Source organism: Silene latifolia, chromosome Y (assembly GCF_048544455.1).
Source record: "Silene latifolia isolate original U9 population chromosome Y, ASM4854445v1, whole genome shotgun sequence".
Classification (NCBI taxonomy): Eukaryota; Viridiplantae; Streptophyta; class Magnoliopsida; order Caryophyllales; family Caryophyllaceae; genus Silene; species Silene latifolia.
In genome coordinates this window covers 228348819-228371455 of record NC_133538.1, presented here as the reverse complement: position 1 = coordinate 228371455, position 22637 = coordinate 228348819, and the positions used below count along the sequence as shown (strand labels likewise).

Genomic DNA, 22637 nt, shown 5'->3' with positions numbered 1-22637 from the left:
GAAAGATGAATTCCGACCTTCCGAGCTCCGCGATTTGTCAATAATGCGATGAATGCGAAGTACGTAGATTGATTTCTCTTTTGAAAGTAATTAGGTTTGTGAAAGTGTATTATGAAAGTGACGGAAGTGTTTATATATTAATTCGCATTATTAACAAAACCCGACAAATCATCCCCCCGTAAACCGGCTACTCGATCGAGTACTAAGGCTACTCGATCGAGTACCCAACATGTCAGAAACTATTTTAAAACGCAAAACACACTTACTCGACAGAGTAAGGCCCACTCGATAGAGTATCCAAAGACTCATAAAACCGTAGTATTACAGTCTTCCCTTCTTAAAAAGAACTTTGTCCCCGAAGTTCAACCCATACATAAAAACAAACATACTAACTCGGTCAAGACGCAACAAAGCTACTAAGAACTCAAAACAAAACCTCAACTTATAAAACATGAAATCATGAGCTCTTAACACCAACTCCACCAACTATTCCTACCTCCACACATCGCTCACGATGTTGTATCAACTATATCATAAACTCTCCCGACACTAACTCCATACACTACCAACTACCATCCACTAACGCTGCTAGCTCCATAATATATCATCCACTACCAAATCCAATATCAAGACACTCATAGACATCAAACGGAATGTTACATTCTACCACTCTTAAAAGGAACTTCGTCCTCAAAGTTTACTCACACTCATAACCTCATCATCCAACTGTTAACACTCGTGAAATATTCTCACACTCCTAAAAATCACATTACTACAAGCACGGCCATGGCCTTTTAACAACATCAACCACAATATATACAACTTAATTCTTTATGCTACACCAACACTCTACTTCGAATTATACTACGACATGCACAACCAGCAAACTTTCTTTTATCGCATCCTACTCCTCTTAAGATAAATGTTACGTCCTCGTAACTCACTAATACTATATCCTTAGTTATATCTTCTCATTATTCTCATCACCATCACATGTCATAGATAACCGCCTATAATCTAAACACTCGCTAATCTTATATCCAAGGTTCTCTTACTTAAACATTTCTCATCCATCAATTCATTCGGTACACCACCTAACCTATACCTCAAAATCTTTAGCTTAACCCAGAACTTCAACTCTTCCACATTACGGAAACATGACATACCTCTCTATATGAACTATATAAAACTCCCATCGCCAAAAGCATAACTCACGATCCACACTTGTTACGTACACTCACACTAGATCCTCAAGTTCTTTTCTTTCATTACCGCAAAACTCATACATAACTTAACATGACACCAATTCCCAATACCCTGCATTCACTAACTCAACAAAAGATTATGAACCACCTGCCGCTTTCAGATCATTACAACACATGTTCCACGAATCACTTGCCATGACTATGACTACCGATGCCTCATCTTAAAACAAGATCAAAATTACTATAACAACTTCTAACAACTGTGTCCCATCAACAAAATATCACTATACCATGACAACAACGAAAACGTATACAACTCTCTTTCATATCATACTCTACCCTCATTCCCAAACTGAAACTGGTAAGAAACATCAACAAACAAAACAACAGTCTACATGTTCAACCAAAACTCACAAGGAACAGCAGCAAACAAAACAACAATCTATGTTTAACTGGTATGTACTTTCGAGAACTCGTATCATAATCATCTCGCCTACTCCACCACAATCGGTGACGGCATCGCAACACCGCCACCAACAGCCACACCGCAGTGCGAAAATACCCGCATCACAACACTAAGTACCGTGCCCGGATCACCACCCGAGGCACCACAACCACACCGATAGACATCACAACATACACAATCCCATAAACACTGACTCAATATAACATCTCGGATAAGAAAAACTTACTCAAGACTGCTTTACTAGATCACAACACCATATATCATCCGGAATAACAGATAAGAATCTCATGCATACCATCCATACCCTTTCACGGAATAAACATATATCATGAATACACATGCAAGTATAACCAGTCATGTCAGACCACCCAAACTATCACTTTTGGTCATCATTCCATTAAGTTACCGTATACAACATATATTACAGAACATTCAGATAACAACATTATAACTATCACACCATACCGCTTCTCGTGAGGTCACAACCTCACACAAACATTTATATACATCTTAGACCCATAATCACATCCAACTAGTCAATCCTGATCACGTAAGTTACCACCTGATAAAAGTTATCTCTCACCCGAGCTTAACCCGTATACCCCGCTTAACATATTCTCTCATTCGCATATCCATCACCCCCTGTCAATTGTAACCATACCATTAATACTCAACTACTAACAACCGCCTCATATAACCATATCTTATACTCTCTCACAACCATACATATCAATCTGGTCTCTACAAAATCAACCTCTTTAGAATTGCTACCTTTCTAATATACCATCACCCTTAACCACTAGTCACAAACCATAACACTACCACTGTCCGGACATCAAACCTTTTACACTCATCTCTAAACATCACGATTTCTTTCCTATCTTTGGTTAACATCCCAAACAACGAACATCGAATCCATCAACAAAATTAACTCAACATTATTCCCAATACTATCCTTAGTTGTATTATCATCTAACTCTCCACCAAAAATCTCGTATCGTGCAAATACTCCACCAACTCCATATTCCCTTAATTCCTCGAAACTCATTATTAATCATGTTGTCCTGAAACTTCTGTATAACCATTAACTTACTTACTCTTGATTGGTATCACACATCTCGACGACTCCTTACCTCTATATCACATAACTCCGGTCAACATTTTCCTAGTTTTGCTCCCCTCATTCTTTTCTTTTACACTCGACAAAATCAATTAACCATTAAACACCTTATTACTTCTTCATAACTCTTTAGTGCTCCGATTACCTTCTCATTGCTCCAAAACTCAAATCCCATTATTTCTATCGATATTATCTCACTCTTCCTTACCATGGATCTTCTCTTATCATGCTACCACTCTCACTTATCACCAATCAATCTACACGGTCAGTCAACTCCATTTTTTTTTTCAATCCCAAAACTCATTTCATACTGCTAACTGCCCAAGGAAATCACACATCAGTTCCACCTCTTGATAACCAAATTCTCAAACTAAATCTCAATCCACAAGTCCACATCGCTGCATAACTCAATCTAAGCTCTTAATATACCATTACTTTCCGTTTATCTATAACGACTTTTCCATTACATATATTCTTAACCAACCGAGTGATAACTACCTCCCTTCATAATCCTTAAACATCCAAAGTTACCACCATATGCATCTCTCATTTCATTCTTTCATTCTCACGTTCCATAAACTTACATCGCTCTTTGCCCACATTCACTTACTTTTACATTACTCAACACACAATCATATCACTCATCTCGTCTCACAAAACATGCTTTATGCCTCAATTAAGCCTTGCCAATCTTCCTTTTCTTTTTCCTCTATCTATCACAACCACATATAACTCATGTCCTCCCACCAAATTCATACCCACCATAAGGTGCCACTCACTACACCATAATATTGGGTAACTTACGCATCAAGACCAGTATACATGTAAAACAATGCATAAAGAAGCAAAATAACACTTTTAAATTAAACATGATATGCAACAAAGTCAAAATATAGGCATATGACCCAAAACAGGGGTCACTAGATCGAGTACATGCCACTCGATCGAGTAAATAACTTACTCGATCGAGTAGGTGAAAATCAGAGACACGTATATAAAAATTACCAGGGCTACTCGATCGAGTAAGGGGTACTCGATCGAGTACCAAGGTGCACTCGATCGAGTAAGGGTCACTCGATCGAGTACCCTACGTATTTCTCAGCACTGTCCAGTTTTCGTAAAACGGTCATAACTCACTCATTTCTTGGTCGTTTTGGGCGTGTGACCTATCGTTAGAATCGTAAAAGAATAAGCTATCACCTCCAATTGGAATCACATTAAAATCATTTATGCATCTCAAGTTATAACAGTTTAAAGACAACTTTGCTGTAATCAGACGACATAATTATCTGATTTTCTCTTTCAAACAACTTAAACATCAACAAAGCGAATAAAAGCGACTCAAAACGTGTAAAACCACTATCCCTAACCACATGTTACGACCTACCAAAAGCCAAACAATAACATTTATCATGCTCATATAACATTCAACTTATCACTCATGTACTACCGCATACTTTAACTTTATAACTTTTCGTAAAATAAAACATACTCATACAATTACAAATCCTATTTCCATGTTACTAATACAGCAATATTACAAATCCACTTCGTCACCTAAACATATTCATAATCACGAAATTCATATTTTCGGGCAATTGCCACTTCATCTTTTCCCATCAATTCATCTAGTTCAATCGCATATTATCATATATGAACTACTCCCTTTTTCTACCACATCATTCATCATTCTCATATACTTTTCCAACAATTCAAAACAACATTGTAAACCAACTATCATGCAATTCATGTATTCAATCAACGAAAAATACAATCATATCATCATCATCATCCTTCACTACACATCTCATAGCCTCCACATGCATGCATCCATCGATTCATACAACACCTTACTATATAGATACACAACACACCAGAAAAACACATAGCGATCCCGACTCATATCCCATGTGACCGGTTCAAAATTGTAGGGCGAGTTCGCAACTTTAGGACGTTTCCCAAGCCTTTGCATTAGCTCCTACAAGTTCCACCCCGGGTTCATTTTAATTAGACTCCCTAGGTTCATTAGATTCATTGGTTACGGGTTTCAGGATCGTCGCTCTGATACCAGTTTGTAACACCCCCATACTCCAAGTGCCTTACTAGGATCACTTAAGGCATGAAAGTGTTACCATCTCGGTTACCCGAGGCAATGATAACCATAAGACAATAAAGAAACGTACTTTAAAAGTAAATATAATTTAATTGATTACATGTCTCAAACAAAACTGTTAAATGAAATACAAGGTTCTCAGATGGTTTACTGATAAAATTATCAAAGCTACCAGACATCATCTGACACAGCGGAATACTTCTAACTGCCACGTGATGACTCATCCAAGCTATCCCATGCGCATTAATCATACCTGCTCAATAACTGCTCGCCACCCCCGAATGGATCACCACAGTTTTTAAAACATTTAAACGGGTCAAGTACTAATCACACAATTTATATAATCCAACAACACAACAAACAACACACTCAATCGTCACGGATATACTCCAAACTCCATCACCAACTCCACAACATCGACTACACACTAAAGTGTGTAGCCCCGCATGAGTGCCCATCGCAACAAGTCACTCCACGCGCTGTGGGGGACCGCAGATCGTTCCCACCTAATCCCCGCTCATCTCCGTCGAGCGAAAACCCAAATCCATTAATTTGCACATCCCTTCTGTGGCGGGTTCCACAGAAGGCGAATAATGGGCGTGAAGCCACTCCCGTAAGTGACTCCACTCAGCCAGGGACGCGCCCCAAAGAACACAGACAGATACACACAATCACAACTATTAAACAGCAATCAAAACCAACAATCGTCACAATACTCGTATGATAACAATGAACAATCACAAATCACCACCAACACATTATGGGACTAATACTGAGTAGGAAAACCCTACCGGAATGCAATACGATCGGGACGACGATCTCAACAAATTTGTTATCAAAAAGCCTCCTCTACGAATCCTCCTCCTAACATAACATCACATATATCACTAACCACACAAAACTAACACAAATCCCCAATTCCCAAAATTAGGGTTTAACAAGACTTAATTAAATATAACAAATTTGGTAAGTAGATCTTACCCTCGACGCAAGGACCACAAAGATGTAAAGAAAGATGAATTCTGACCTTTCGAGCTCCGGAATTTGTCAATAATGCGATGAATGTGAAGTACATAGATTGATTTCTCTTTTGAAAGTAATTAGGTTTGTAAAAGTGTATTATGAAAGTGATGGAAGTGTTTATATATTAATTCGCATTATTAACAAAACCCGACAAATCATCCCCCCGTAAACCGGCTACTCAATCGAGTAACTGACGTACTCGATCGAGTGCCGCCTACTCGATCGAGTACCGAGGCTACTCGATCGAGTACCCAACAGGTCAGAAACTATTTTAAAACGCAAAACACACTTACTCGACAGAGTAAGGCCCACTCGATAGAGTACCCAGAGACTCATAAAACCGTAGTATTACAATCACTCTCAGCTATCCAATGCATTAAGGATAGAAAGCATATTCTTACCTATAGCTTATCATCTCCAAGGCTCTGAAACAACAAACATACATAAAAATCGTTTCACAGACACAAAGTACAAAATACATTCTTATTCAAGAATTTCTGATTGGAAAAAAATGATAGCTTAATTGGAATTGTGATACATAAAACTCATTCATCGACCTAATACAATTACCGCAAATATTCATCTTAATACACTGATGCAAAAACATTCCTGAACTACGCCACACTCTCTAAAAGTGAGTTCCAGTACAGGTGTAGAATTGATCAGATGATCTGAGTCCATCAGAATTGGCTTTTTGTCCATGAATTTGCAGGACTGCCACTTTCATGCTAGCTTTAATACAAGTCCAACATCGACTGGCTGTCTATTCAAACACAAATCAGGAGGAGCTTTTTTCTTGACATTTATCCTCAGACTCCGAGCTTCATATCACATTATTTATGCATCTATGTTGGCATTTCTTCTTTTTAGCAAACAATGCACTACATGTGCAGCAAAATGGCGAGTTGAGTTCCGATCATCAAGCCCCAACCGCCTCAAGTGCAGCTGTTACATGTACAGCCTAAAATGGAGCCCCGACGAGACGCAATTTGTTATTGCCGATTTCAGATATGCACTTGTGCTTGAACCAACAAATAAAAGAGCTGCTGTTTCAGCAGAGAGGCTGAAGAATTTGTTCAAGTAGTTCCCTTACAAGGCTGCAAGTAATATTATTGATGTCTCAACAATCTTAAAGCATCCGAAATCAGTCTTTTCGGGAGCCTCTCATTCGGACGTGGACTCCTCTTTTGACCCAGGTACACATGGACAATATTCAAGCCTGCAATTTACGATTTTGAGCAGCATTATAAAACCATCTGCAATTAGTTGAAAATTAGTTGACTGGAGGTTGAGGGGGAGGGAGACAATCTGACAAAAATTAGTTATTCGGTTTATTGTTATATCATTTGTTTGCTGAAGCATGATTTCTTATAACAAGGCATTCTACCCTACAATATGTGAAATAATCTAATTCCACTAACGCAGGTGAAGGGGTCCTAAGAAAAAGAGGTAGGGGAAACTTCAAAGGGAAGACATCATCAAACTACAAAAACAAATGACAGCACAAGTAAACATTTACTTTTTGTCCCACTCACCACCATTCACATAGTTTTGTCACCGACAGTAAACACCCTGATCTATGTGTGGAGGAATTTGCTTAATTTCAGTACCAAATTTCTACATCAAAATCATTAAGACCCAGTTCATCAAATTTGATTTCTGAAAATGGGTATGAAAAGTATTCTAATGATTTTGATGATTTGATTTCTAGCATCACTGGAATTAAGTTAGACCAAATTGATTCAAACATTGTGCTAGCATCACTGGAATTCAATTGGACCGAATTGATTCAAACATTGTGCTAGTATCACTGGAATTTAGCACTAATGGAATTGATTCGGACCAAATTGATTCAAACCGAATTGAATAAGCAAATAAAGAACAACAAATAATTCATATACCTAAAAACAACAATCACTGGAATTAAATCGAATCGAATTGAATAAACAAGTGACGAGAAATATACCTGATTAAGATCATCGTTGGGAGCCGGATGGTGGGTGACGCAAGGGAGACGACGGTGAGGGTGGTGGATGGTGGCTGCCGAGTGATGTTGGATGGTTGTAATTATTAGAGCAGTAATGAGTATAAGATGAGAGAAATTTAAAAGGGTATTAAGATAAAATTATTAAAACAAAAGGGGTATTATTGTCATTTACGTACATGAATGAGTAAAACTTGTACATGAATGAGCACCTTTTTTCTTAGCTTCTGATTGGCTGTTGAGTTTTTACATGTGGGCTCCCCCATATTTTCTATTCTATTTAATTACCTTCTCTCCTTAACTCAATTCCTATTCTTATCTCTTATTACTATTTTAATTATTTTATGTTAAAACATAAGTTAAAATGTCACAATTTACATAAAATGTTGCAATTTACATACATTCAACGAGTCTAACATGTCACATACTTTTAATATAATTATAATAAAATACAATTGTATATTATTTGATATTCAAATCTAATATTTATCAAATATTCGAATTGTCACGTATTAAACACCTAATCACGCTCAGTTATATGTTCATTTTTCTAATAATAATGGCGCCTGCTATTACGACCCGTACATTATTTTACACGGGTATAAAACTAGTATCATGTGTTGTTGAGTTTAGATAAAGAGGGTAGCAAATCATGGCAGCCAAACAATTCATGTGAATTATAATGTGAAAATTAAAAATCACGTGACTTACAAATTACAACATGATTTTAATTTCTATATAGATCAAACGAGGTCTAAAATAAACAAACTTCTTCGTCCATATACTTAAAAATTGCATTACTTGTTTTATAACTTCATAACAATAATTATTTATTTTAAAACTAATATATTCGGAGCTCAGAGCTATCAAATTAGGATGACAATAGGGCACAATCGTGTGGCACAACATTTGAGTGCCACCATAATAAAAAAAAAAAAAATAATTAATAAATTGTAAAATAACAAATCTGCGATATATTTCCCGCTTAAATATAAAAGGGTACAAAAGTAATTTGTGTAGTTGTCTTCTTCCTTATACTCTTCTTACCGATCCACTAATCCCATCATACCGCAAATATCCAAATATATACAAATCCGCTTAACCATCTTTTTCAATTTCAATTTTCTGCCATAATTAGCATGAATCAATATCTATCTATCTATCTATATTATTAAAAAAAGCTTTTTTCGAGCGATTACAGAGAGTCCAAATTTTACAAACTACTTTCGATCAATAGATAATATAAAAAAGTGTGTTTTTATATCATTGGAATTATTCAAACTTGTGTTTATCTTGGCCTATAAAAGAAAACTCCTATTAAAGTCAATCCCATCTAATTTCTTTGGTTATTCTTGCTTTTCTATTTTTTTCGTTGGATTATTCTTTGTTTATTTGATTATTTGATTGATGTGTATAATATATATTACGATTCGTTAATTGCTATGCTAATATCGTGTTTGCTTATTGGTTACCGCTCCGTATTACGCTATATTACAATCTTTCTTATCTATTACTAATTGTGCAATGTGGTTCGAAATTTCAGGTACAATATTAAGTGAACGGATAACTTGGTTCTTTAATTCATGGAGAGATTTTCATGTTATGGGTACGCTGAAGAATTATATGTCGTTTTTTATATCATAGTATAACGATTATCATGATTTATTTGTTTTATATAGATAATCATGAGAATTGTATATCGTATTTCAGAGGTTGGTTAATAGTATGATTATTATGTTCTTATGACTATATATATCGATTATATTACCCTTTACTTCCAACCTCATCCATCTACACTATTTTTAAGTTACGTAATTTTTATGCCCAAATTTATTGTAAATATTAGAATATGTCAATATTCATTGCATATTCCGTTCACAACTAGTCAATATTGGTGTATATTAGTTAGCTATATTTAAGTTAAGTCAATCAATTAGTTAGTCATTAGTCCCTATTTTCTAGTGATTGACATCTCGTATATATGGTGTATATATATCCTAGCTAACTTAAGAATCCTCTTTGTATAAATAGCATGATTGTAATTCATTAACACTCATGCAATATAACTCTTTTATGGTATCAGTCCTCTCTCGATTCTTTCTCTTCCGCTCTCTGAATCATCTTCTTCTCTCTGCCTCCTTTTGCAATCATGACAAACGACACTACAACAAAATCCTCTTTTCACCCCGCATATTCCGTCTTCAACATTAAAAATTATGTTCAAATCACGCTTGAAACCGAGAACGTCCATTACGCGTCCTGGGCCGAGTTATTTCTTAACACAGCCAGTGCTTTTAAAGTCCTTGATCATATCGTTCCTCCTAAAAACATGGTGATCAACAAAGACGCTCAATGGAATCGTCTCGATGCCATTGTTAAACAATGGATTTACAGCACCATATCGATTGATCTCCTTCACACGATTCTTGAACCCGGCTCTACTGCCCAAGCCGCGTGGGACCGTCTCAAGGATATCTTCAACGATAACAAGCACTCTCGGGCAGTCATGTTGGAACAACAATTCACCAACACTCACATGGATAGCTACTCAAATGTGTCGTCGTATTGTCAAGTCCTTAAAATGATTGCTGACCAACTCGCTAACGTTGGTTCTCCAGTTTCTGAAACATGCTTCTCCTCCAATTGGTCACGCACGTGTCCAAAGGGTACGAGGGAATCGCCACAGTCATCCTGCAGGCTGATCCCTTGCCCCCCCTTCTACAAGGCTCGGTCTATGCTAGCACTCGAAGAAAGCAACCGTCGTATCAAAGCTGCTCATGCCCCATCGAAAATAGCCTTCCTTGCGTCTCAGCCATCCAAAGAGTCTGATTCAAAGTCACATTCCAATTCGCACAATTCCAAGGTGGTTGAAACTCGAATTCGAATAACTAAAAAGGCAAAGGTGGCGCAACAATCGTGGCCAGAACCGTGGGAAAAATAACAATGGTGGAAATTCGAACAATAATGGTCGAAATGGAAATTCAAACAATAATGGTCGAAATGGACATCAGCACCAACAAGGTACGTGGACTTGGGTGCCATTATCTTCCTGGCCATCGTCACAGCATCAGGGATGGACCGTGCCACGGTGCCCCTACCCAACAGCTGAATGGACTGCCCCCAACAACCGCTCCCAGCAGGGTATACTCGGGCCCCGCCCTAGTCAGGCCTTCATCGCTCAAACGAGCACTGGTTCTTCTCAAGGAGCATTCGTTTCGACGGATATAGCTGTTGTGATGCAGTTGCTCTCCCTTCAACAACCGGATGACAACTATTATATGGACACAGGTGCGTCGTCGCACATGACTTCCAATAATGGTAACCTTTCTTCTTTTTCTTCTTTGAGTAATACCCGTCATATAGTAGTCGGAAATGGTGACATGATTCCAATTATAGGTTGTGGTGCTATGACTCTTGCTTCCCCCCATCGACCCCTTCTATTAAAAAATATTTAACATGTGCCCAACATAATTAAAAATTTAGTCTCCGTTATAAAATTCACAATCGATAATCATGTCTCTGTCGAGTTTGACCCATTTGGTTTTACTGTGAAGGATCTCAAGAGGGGGACGCCGATTATAAGAAAGCAATAGCACGGGGGATCTCTAACCGTTACATGCCTCGCATCAGCCTGTCTCCGCCCCTTACCCACATGCCTTCACTGCCGTTCCGTCTACTACTTGGCACGGACGCCTCGGCCATCCGGGCTCCGTCATTTTTAATTCTCTTTGCACTAATAAAATGTTACCCTGTCGTCCTATGAACAATTTGTCTGTTTGCCATTCTTGTCAATTAGGAAAACATATTAAATTACCATTTTCTGCGTCTTTATCTCAAACTGTTTCTCCATTTGATATTGTGCACACGGACCTTTGGACCTCATCCGTTTTAAATACCCTAAATCATCGTTATTACATCTTATTTCTCGACGACTACACTAATTTTTTGTGGACCTTCCCTCTCACAAATGAATCTCATGTGTGTCAAATTTTTACAACTTTTTATAACATGATAAAAACCCAATTTTCTCTCTTAATTAAAACCCTCCAATGTGACAATGGCCGTGAATTCGATAACTCCCCCTTACATAAATTCTTTGCTTCCACAGGAATGTTGTTTCGCTTCTCGTGTCCGCACACCTCCCCCAAAAATGGTAAAGTGGAGCGCAAAATCCGAACAATCAACAACACTATGTGGACCCTTCATATTCACGCTCATATGCCCCCATCAATGTGGCATCATGCCCTCGCCATGGCCATATACATACACAATATTCTACCTACCAAGGCCAATCACAACAACTCCCCTACGTCGAGTCTCTACCATCGTGTCTCTACCTATTCCCACCTCCGGACCTTTGGTTGCCTTTGTTTCCCTCACAGACCGACCACATCTATACATATACTGGACCCTCGTGCCACCCCGTGCGTGTTTCTCGGCTACCCGTCTAGTCACCATAATTACAAGTGCTTAGATTTGGCTACTAATAAGGTCATTATAGCTCGACATGTGACATTTGATGAGTCGATTTTTCCCTTTGACAAAACCGAAAAATTACCCATCTCATCTTATCACTTTCTTGCCAATGACCTCTCCCCTTATGTGTCTCATCACCTTGCCAACTCCTAGCCCTCTCAACCATATGACACCCCTGCCCATGGAAACCTACCATCCACGCCCACGCCCCTCAGTCCTCACGGGTCACCCTTAGCCTCCCAGACCTCGCCTCTCTCGGCTCCTCCTTCTTCAGCCTCGCCAAATACCACAATACCACCCTCCACTCCCTCTCTACCCTCACCTCAAATGACCACTCGAGCCCAACATGGAATATTTAAACCCAAACCCGTTTTCGACCTATGTACAACAACCACATTATCACCCGTTCCCAAGAGTCCTCTAATTGCACTTAATGACCCAAATTGAAATCACGCTATAAAAGACGAATTTGACGCCCTCATTAAGAATAAAACTTGGGTTCTTGTGCCACGACCTCCTAATGTCAATATAACACGGTGTCTTTGGTTGTTTAAACATAAATTTAAAGCTAATGGAGATTTGGAGCGATACAAAGTTCGACTTGTTGTCAATGACAGGTCTCAGCAGATGGGAGTCGATTGTGATGAAACATTTAGTCCCATGGTCAAACCCGCAAGAATTCATACCGTTCTCAGCCTTGCCGTGTCCAACAAATGGCCCATTCACCAACTTGATGTCAAAAATGCCTTTTTACATGGACACCTTGTGGAAACGGTTTATATGCACCAGCCACCCGGTTTTAAAGACCGCACAAAACCCGATCATGTATGTCTTCTCAAAAATTCTCTTTACGGCCTCAAACAAGCGCCTCGCGCGTGGTACCAACGGCTTGCTACTTATGCTTCTTCCATTGGCTTCTCTCATTGTAAAACCGATAATTCTTTATTTATTTATCACAATGGTACTAATGTGGCTTATATACTTCTCTATGTTAACGATATAATCCTGACCACGTCCACTACTACTCTTCGAGACAAAATTATGGCGCTCTTTCGCGCTGAGTTTGCATGACGGACCTCGGTCCCCTTAATTTTTTTTCTCGGCATAGCAGCTGTTCGACACCATCAGGGTCTATTCCTTCATCAAACAAAATATGCAGAAGACATTCTTACTCGAGGTAATATGACCTCATGCAAACCCGCCCAAACTCCGGTGGACACTAAGTCCAAATTGAGCGCAGATGCAGGCCCTCCTATCACGGACCCTACCCTTTTCCGTAGTCTGGCAGGTGCTCTCCAATGCTTGACATTTACTCAACCAGACATCTCTTATGCTGTCCAACAAATTTGCTTGCATATGCACGATCCTCGCGAGGCCCATTTTGGCGCACTTAAACGGATTATTCGTTATCTACGTGGTACGACTCATTATGGCTTGCATTTATCCGTCTCGTCTACCTCGTCCTTAATTGCTTAAAGTGATGCTGACCGGAGTGGATGTCCGGACTCTCGTCGCTCAACATCCGGGTATTGTGTTTATTTGGGTGATAATTTAATTTCAAGGCCCTCCAAAAGGCAAGCAACCGTCTCACGTTCTAGCGCTGAAGCTGAATACCGTGGTGTAGCTAATGTTGTCGCGGAAACTTGCTGGATTCGTAACCTGCTACTTGAACTTCAATGTCCAATTCGAAAATCCACTATAGTATATTGTGACAATGTCTCGGCTATCTACCTATCAGGAAACCCGGTCAATCATCAACGTACGAAACATATTGAATTTGACATCCACTTTGTCCGGGAAAAGGTTGCCCTTGGTCAGGTTAAAGTTTTTCATGTTTCGTCGCGCTATCAATTTGCGGATATTTTTACCAACGGCCTGCCCAAGTTTCTATTCGACGACTTTCGATCTAGTCTCAGCATCCGTCCTCCTCCCGCTTCGACTAAGGGAGGGTATTAGAGTATGTCAATATTCATTGCATATTCCGTTCACAACTAGTCAATATTTGGTGTACATTAGTTAGCTATATTTAAGTTAAGTCAATTAATTAGTTAGTCATTAGTCCCTATTTTCTAGTGATTGACATCTCGTATATATGGTGTATATTCTAGCTAACTTAGGAATCCTCTTTGTATAAATAGCATGATTGTAATTCATTAACACTCAGGCAATATAACTCTTTTAGTAAAACTATTACTAATAATATAGTTTATTTTTCAATGTATGATAATGTATGTTGATGTTGAGTGATTTTTTTATACGTATTCGTTATTTGTTCATTGATTGCTCGAGTAAGCATGGTACTTGATCCATATTGAATGAAAGCACAAGCTATAGAAAAGAAAAGGTATGACACCAATATATGTTGAGTACTTCTTTACTAAATCTATTGATATACTCCGTTAATGTTCAGGACTACGTCATTAAGAGACTATTTTCACATTATAAAAGACTATGTCAGAAGTGTTAACAACTTAACATATAGGGACGTTTTAAAGTAAAGAGAAATCCGGTGCATCAAAAAAAATGAGGCCCCAAATATGAATGAGGTTTGTATTGAATTTTATTAGTAAAACTTATAAATTCGGCGGCCAGAACTGGATGCCCGGTTCTGCCGCCCGTGGTCGTCCGATCCGGGGTATTAGACGCCCCTGTTAACATGCATACATAATACATAATTGTAAATCGATGTGCTAAATTATATGGGCAAATATATAGTGAACTACCGTCTTAAAATTGACAGTGTATTTGTTTTTTATTAGTTCCGTTCATGTGGTAGATTATATGCATAGACAAAATTCTACGTATATCATTATTATATTTTTCTTTTCTTTAATATTGTAAAGATCTATCATGAACTCCTGAACAAAAATTATTCGGTATTACAATGGAAGTTAAATTCTTATCAACAATTTGATGGTATTTTATACTAATTCTAAAGGTACCCATAAATGCAGGGGTAGAGTGTTTAAAGAATTTATTTATAATCCATTTTCCATAAGATTGTTCTTGGAGAGGCTTAAATCTGAAATCATTGGGAGTATCACCGAAATTTTAACCACTAGACTCCATCCGAATACGAGAGAAGTATCTTACTTGAACACAAACACTAAAATTTCAACTAACGACATAGGCTTACTTTAATGGTGCATACCTTTGCTCTAATACGGAGCAGGTAAAAAATAGTTGTTGCAAATACACTTGCGTATGTATATAATAAAAAGAATGTATATATATATATATATATATATATATATATATATATACTATTTGCCCTCGGCTCATTATTATTGATATTATTTTCCTTATTGCGTCCACAATTTTGCTACATTGACTCTCTTATGAATGCTTTGGTTGATTGTCTCCTTTTATAACTTAATGTGTCAGTTACATTGTTTATTCTGTAACTTAATTGAATTCATCTTCCCTTTCACTAATTTTCTCGCTAGCATGGAAGTGCGTGCTTAACACCTTTCCATTTGCACTCGTTGACGATTTAGACTTGTACCTAACCTAGTTCGTATTTATTTAATTCAATTTGTAATTAATTAACCTTTAATTTGTTTTATTTATTTCTAATTTTTTAAAAGTCGTTTTAATTATCTTTTATGGTTCAAAATCTGTAAATTTAATTTAATGAAATTTTTCGTAATTTACTTTACTGATTTCGTAATTAAAACATAATTAACTTTGCTTTTCTACAAAAACCGTGCCTTGCACGGGTCTGTCTGACTTCTGATCCGTGCACTGCACGGGTCTGCCAGTTTTAGTTTCTTTTCTTCTTTTGTTTCTTTAATTGTTTACTAATCCTATTTTAATAAATATGGATTGGTGAATAATTTTAATAAGTTGGGTTCAATTTAATTAATAAGTTGTACCTAATTTATTTCAAGCCTTTGTACTTATTTATTTTAATTTAATTAGTTTAATTCTAATCTAATTTGTTCATTAACTAATAATTCGGCTAACATCTTTAATTAGTCTAACTTAGCTTTAGCTTTTTTGTTTACATTTGTTTCGTTTATTAAGACTTAATAGTTTAAGTTGTATTTTGTTAGTTTGTATTGTAATCTGAGTCAAAGTAATTACGATAGTTGTTGTAATTAGATTGAGTTGTAATTTATTTCTCGTTGTGTCGGCATGAAATGCCTGGGTTGTAATAGGATAGATCCCAATGGCTCCCCATTCCTCCTAAGCCGTGTTTGCGCATCTTTTATTTCAAATCAACCAACATGCTAAAACAACTTTGACAAAGTTAGTATTCATGCATTAAACGACATAGAAATTGTTGTCACATGTTAGGGTTTTAAAACGATGTTTGGATATCATATATCGTAGTAGCTATGACCTTGTTTGAAATCCGATACTTGACTTAGTAGAGGCCGTTATTGACGGGCGGGGTTGGGTGTCCTTATGGGCTTCCCAACACGTACCCTCACCCCTTACTCAAGATCTATGGTTTGTGGATCCGTCTAAATACCATTGGATTACGAGAGTCATTCAAATCGAGTGATATAGGGTACAAGTCTTTATCTTTAATCACTCGTAGTCGATTGGCTTTATGCTTTTCGATGAAAGGTGTAAAGTTGACTTGAACGGTTCCAAGTTCCCAAAAAACTTGGTGGCGACTCTAATATGTCTTAATTCGATTCGAAAGAACCTCGAGTCGATTATGCCTAGTGTGGATCCCGCGGACGCAGATTCCGAGGGCCTTGTCCTGATTTGGCGACTACATTTGGGAAAAGAGGACTAGTTACACTTTGTTTCTAGGGTCTTTTCCTCCGAGGTGAAACTTGAAAAGAAAGTGTTGGAAAGTAAAACATTACTCATGGTGCTACGATTCATGCATAAACCCTTAAGGACTTGCCCGGGCCGTCCCAGCGTTTCTTCGTGATGCGTGGGGGGCGACGTCCCACTATGCTAGGAAGCTGCACATTGCTCGCTTCCACTTCACCTCGCGTGGTTCTTGATGGTGGGGACGATCTTCTAGGTACTCTACCTTAAGACACCTTGCTCTATAAGACCGCAAAAGGATGGAGGGCATAGACCTTCTTGTAGAAGACTGCCGAGACTTAGAGATGTCTAGGAGCATACATCCTTGTAACATGAGAATGACAATGTGCAAATTGTTTTCCCGAGTCTTTTCGAAATTTCCCATGTCCTTTTCAAAACCGAACTTTTGAACAACTTACTTTCAAAATAGCATGATTTTCAAAACGCGGAATGCTGTCCAAATAGGACTAGAATTTTCGGCCAAAATGAGCTTTTATAGCCAGCATGCTGCCCATTTCAAATCTCATTTTCAAATCAATCTTTCGTTTTTTCCAAATTCAATCCAAAATGTTTCTCGAACCTCAACCAAGCATGAAATGCGTCGAGTCGTGTCCGGGTCATGGCCGTGTTAGGCCAGGCGTTTTTTTCGTTCCAAGAGTCTAGAACACGACCCTGTTGGGTCACCCAAGCTCACCTCTTGGGCTTTGAGTCATGTTGGTCAACCATTTGGTCTAGGATAGTCCACAGAAACGTCCAAGCTAGGCCCTTTAGGACGTTTCACTCGAACCTAAGGACTATGTTGGTCCAATCACGGGTTTGGTCACACCAAGTCCAGTTTAGAATCGAGCTATGACAACTTGAGTCATGTCGTCTTGTCGAGTCTAAAATAAGTCGAGGTCTAAATCCAACCGTGAGTCGAACCTTTGGTTAGTCAGTCTCAAGTCGAGTCTTTGCTTGAGTCAAGTTGGTGTCGTGTCCTTAAGTGTGCAGGGGCTCTTACTTTAAATATTGACTCGGTTCGGGGTTTTCTTGTAGAAAGGCCGCCAAAAACCCGACGTCAAGCAATGGAAGATGCTGTTAACAAACTCACCGAGGCCGTGAACCTCATGATGACCCGAATGGATACAATCGAATCTAAGATGGGTGAAGATTCCCCTCCTCCACCTCTGACTGATCTGGAGAAACGATTCAAGTTCATCGAAGACCGTCTGAAACTCTCCCAGGGGAAGAACATCCACTACGAAAATGCTAGGGCCTATGCCCCAGTTCAGGATAAGTTGCCCACAAACATGGTACTCACTGATATCCCAAAGTTTAAGGGCACAGAAGATCCAGTCCACCATGTTAAGGCCTATAAGGGGTACTTAGCATTGAAGGGAGTGCCTGCCGACATGCTCTCGAAATTTTTGCTCAATCTCTGGATGAACACCCGAAGGCGTGGTTCTACAATCTGGACCTTAAGAACTTCCCCACTTTCGAAGATATTACGGTGGAGTTCTGTAAGCACTATGCTGACAATTTCGAGATTCAAACCAACATAAGAACATTGGAGGTTATGACACAGAAAGAAAAAGAAGGTTTTACTGAATTCCTTGCAAGATGGCGCGCTGAAAGCGTGAAATTAGCCAGGAAGCTTGACGAAGTTGAAATGGTAGATAAGTTCGTAAAGAATCTACGACCTGTTTACTGCAATGCTCTAAAATACCAGAATTTCGGCTCTTTCAAAGAATTGATAAGAATCGGAATAAAAGTAGAAGATGATGTCAGAATGGCAGAGGTTGAAAAGCCGAAAGGGTACCAAGGGGCCTCATCGTCTAAGGCCAAGGCCCTAGCAACGACCCATATTGATGAAGCCATCAATCTCTTAGAAGGGCAATCGAAGAAGCCGCAACGCCAAGCTCCGAGGGCATTCATCGATATCGGATGCACTTATACATACGCTCTCCAAAGGCTCATAGCCCAAGGAAAGTTGAAGCCTATTGGTCCAACTCCGGACCCTCCCGCTGAACAACAAGGCAAATGGTACAAACCAAATGCCTATTGTGCCTTTCATCAAGGGAAAGGCCATGATACTGAAAGGTGCTATCGACTGAAGCACGAAATACAAGACATGATCGAGAATGGAACACTCCCAATCCCAACTGTTAAACCTAATAACATCACCAATCCATTTGGCGATCACGCCAACTTTGTTTCTGTCGAAGACAATGTCGATTATTCCCATCTTATCCGCCCATGTCACTTGAAAGGGGTGTTTATCGGGAAAATATTTATGGATTGCTTTGAATTCTTGCCAAACCCGAAGAATGAAATTCAAGTCGGGAGTCTTGCTCTAGAATGTACTCCTCTCATTAACGAAGTTAATAAAGGACAATTCGATTCACCAACCTTCATCACTGGCGTAGATCCTCAGAGGACTACCTCGGGATGGAGGCAGACCATCAAAGGGATCAAGGACCGAGCCGAGCATCTAAGTCGACAATTTGAACAAGAGAAAGCTCAAGACCAGATTTGAAAATTATGAGTCGGGATCTGTTTTCTTATCTTAGTCAAGTCGAGTCTAGGACTTTCTTTTCTTGAATTTGAGTCGTTTGTTCCGCGATGTCCTAGGGTGTGTCCTAGGAATCGTTCCTTCGAGTCTGTTAAGCATTTCTCATTCCAATAAAAAAGTTGCAGTTTCGTTTCCAAATATGTCTTGTTTCCAATCCTCAATCATTCCGAAGCATGATAAAATGCACAACACACTCAAAGGCATCCCTGGGTATAAATATGTCCCGTTTCAAAACGTAAGGTGCAATAGGATCCCGTGTTTGATTCCTTTACCTATTCTATGTCTGGTGGTAGAAAACCTCCATCTGAACCAATGTTTATGACAAGCTTTTAGATGATTCTATGACGAACCCGGACTAGCTTCTTGTTTCCCCTATCAATGATGGAAGGCAAGCCTTTTCCCCATAAAATCATCCCCTCTCGAAGAGAGAAGAGACCAACCCATTCTAACAAGGAATTTTTAGTTCTAACCCAATTTAGTTGGCGAAGCCCAGTTTTCAAGGTGTATCCATTTATGACTAAGAGAGTGGATAGAAGATCATTTTCAAAGAGAGAAAAAAGATGAAAAAGAATGAAAAGATGAAAAGATGAAGAAAAAAGGATGAAAGAAAAGAAAAATGAAAAATAAAAGTGATGAAAGAAAAAGAAAAAAAGAAAAAAAAAGATGTTGAAGTTATTGCAGAATGCTTTTGGTTGAATGTCGAATTTACAGAGGCCAGAAGTCAAGTCAAGTACCCATAGTTGAAGTTCAATGGGCGAAGCCCAAAAGCTTAAGTAGTAACCTCTTTACCCTCTAAGTCCTTCCTGAGATAGTTACAAAGGGATAGTCGGGAATTTTGAGAATTATTCCGCTTGTGTTGTTACCCCCAGCCTTTAGGGTCCAGACATGGAAATTTGTACCCACATAATTTTTCAACCCATTTGCACTCGTGGTTCATCAAACCCGAGACACCCATTCCAACCACATCAGCAGCCATAGCCCTTGGCCTTAGCACCACAAAACAAACCTTCAGAATGATGGTTAACCATTCCAACTTGTTTTTACCAAGCTCCACATCCCAAAGAACCACAACTTTTTGTACCAACCCTAGACACGGGATTTAACGGTACTTTACAGGCTAGAATGGGATACGACATGATACCTTTGGTGAAACCTTCGAGTGTGTACACACAATCAATATGCCAAGTTTATGCACCTTGATCGAACTACGTCGGATTTGATTTCGCTCCACGTGAATACGTAGGCAGTCCTTCAGAATAAGGGATTCAATCCACTCATCAACCAAGTTGTCATCTTGTCGGTTTCTTACGGGTCTTAACCAAGTCCAAATGAAGCCACCTTTGTTTGAGTCAGTCTTAGCACTCGATGTAGGCTAGGATAAGGATATAGGTTCGGGTGAATAGTGTGGACAGCGGGCCGCCCACGGGGGCGCTTGGTGAGGATCGAAAACAAGCGTTTGCATTTTGTATGGAGTCGCCACCAATTTTTATGGGAAATTGGAACCGTTCGAATACCTCGTGTCATGTCAAGACACAAAGTAGTGACATGAACACTAAGCAATCGTTACCCTTAGCATTCTATGTCTAGAATGACTCTCGTGGATGCCAATGAACACGGGTGCTCACGGAGATCTGGAGTAAGGGGTGAGGGTACGTATTAGGAAGCTCTTTTGATCGAACACCTAATCCCGCCCGCCTCGATAGCGGCCTCTACTAATGATTAGGGAAGTTATTCGTACTTTATATATTGTCGGCTATATGCATGCAATGCAACATCCATTAGATTAATCCTAGCATGTGAGAATTAACTAAGTCGGTAGACAATTAATTAGCACACAATTGGGTCGAAGTTGGGATTTAAGGTTCATTTACATGTGAGAAACATACAAATGATACAAAATAAAATAATAAATATAAATTACAATAAAGAAAATTACAATAATTACAATGGAACGGGCGATTTATGTCGAAAATACCGCTAAAACGGATGATTTGAGAAAAAGAAACAAAGAAAATAAAACAAATAAATACGAACAGGAATTAGCGATAATACGGATAATAGTTAATTGATACGTAGCTAATTAAACTAGGTCAAGGCGTAAACGAATTCAGGGGACAGAAATCACCTCGAACAGCGCAATAGACATGCGCCCTTTGGAAGAGGCGCAGCAGTTGCTGCGTCTGTTCCAAGGGTGAGTTCTGGCTGTGAAGCCGGAACTGCAAATCGTTAATGTTATTTGTTAATTTAAGGGATTGATTAAATTATTTGCTCGGATGAAAGTGATTAATGAATTATTTACATATGATTGAGGTCATAAAAAGCGATAAAACATGGATGAGACGGAAACAAGACGGATTAATCATGTGAAGGGTCGATGTTAATGAATGAATAAACTAACAAGCGATTAACTAATTAAACTAAACATGATGAATGATGACGAACTAATGACGAACAATAAATAAACAGATGCAAATTATCAACAACGAATCCCAGAAACTCAATATGAACGAATTGAATCTCTAAAATCCGGAACTTGAATTTAATGACGAAAACCCTCGAATATGAATTATAAGGGATTTAAGTCGGATTTATGACGATTAAAACATGCTAATGAATGATGAATTATATACAACATACATATGAATTATAAATTTCCGTGATGAAGAATTAGAGAACAAAACAAAAGAAACAATTTTGGTACGAATTACAGAGGACGGAGGAAGAAGAAAAGAAGCGAGAGGCTGCGGCGGCCCTCACGAAGAGGCGCAGCAGGTGCTGCGCTCCTTCAAGAGGCGCAGCGATTCTTTGCGTCTTTTCTCGACGTAAATCTCTTCATCGGAAATCGCAAAAACAGATTTTAAAGACGGTTTTAGAAATCGGTTTTAACGGTGTATTCGACATAAACCTTACAATTGTTATACAATAATGA

The 22637-nt window shown here is 38.7% G+C and overlaps 1 long non-coding RNA gene across 1 annotated transcript; it reads right to left on the bottom strand.

Annotated features, from left to right (window-relative positions):
• Positions 1 to 6394: 6394 nt before the first annotated feature.
• Positions 6395 to 8118, bottom strand: LOC141634051 (uncharacterized). The gene is made up of 2 exons (XR_012538794.1): positions 7894 to 8118; positions 6395 to 7146 (listed from the first exon to the last, which is right to left on the bottom strand). It is a non-coding gene; the product is annotated as an uncharacterized LOC141634051 (long non-coding RNA).
• Positions 8119 to 22637: the final 14519 nt, after the last annotated feature.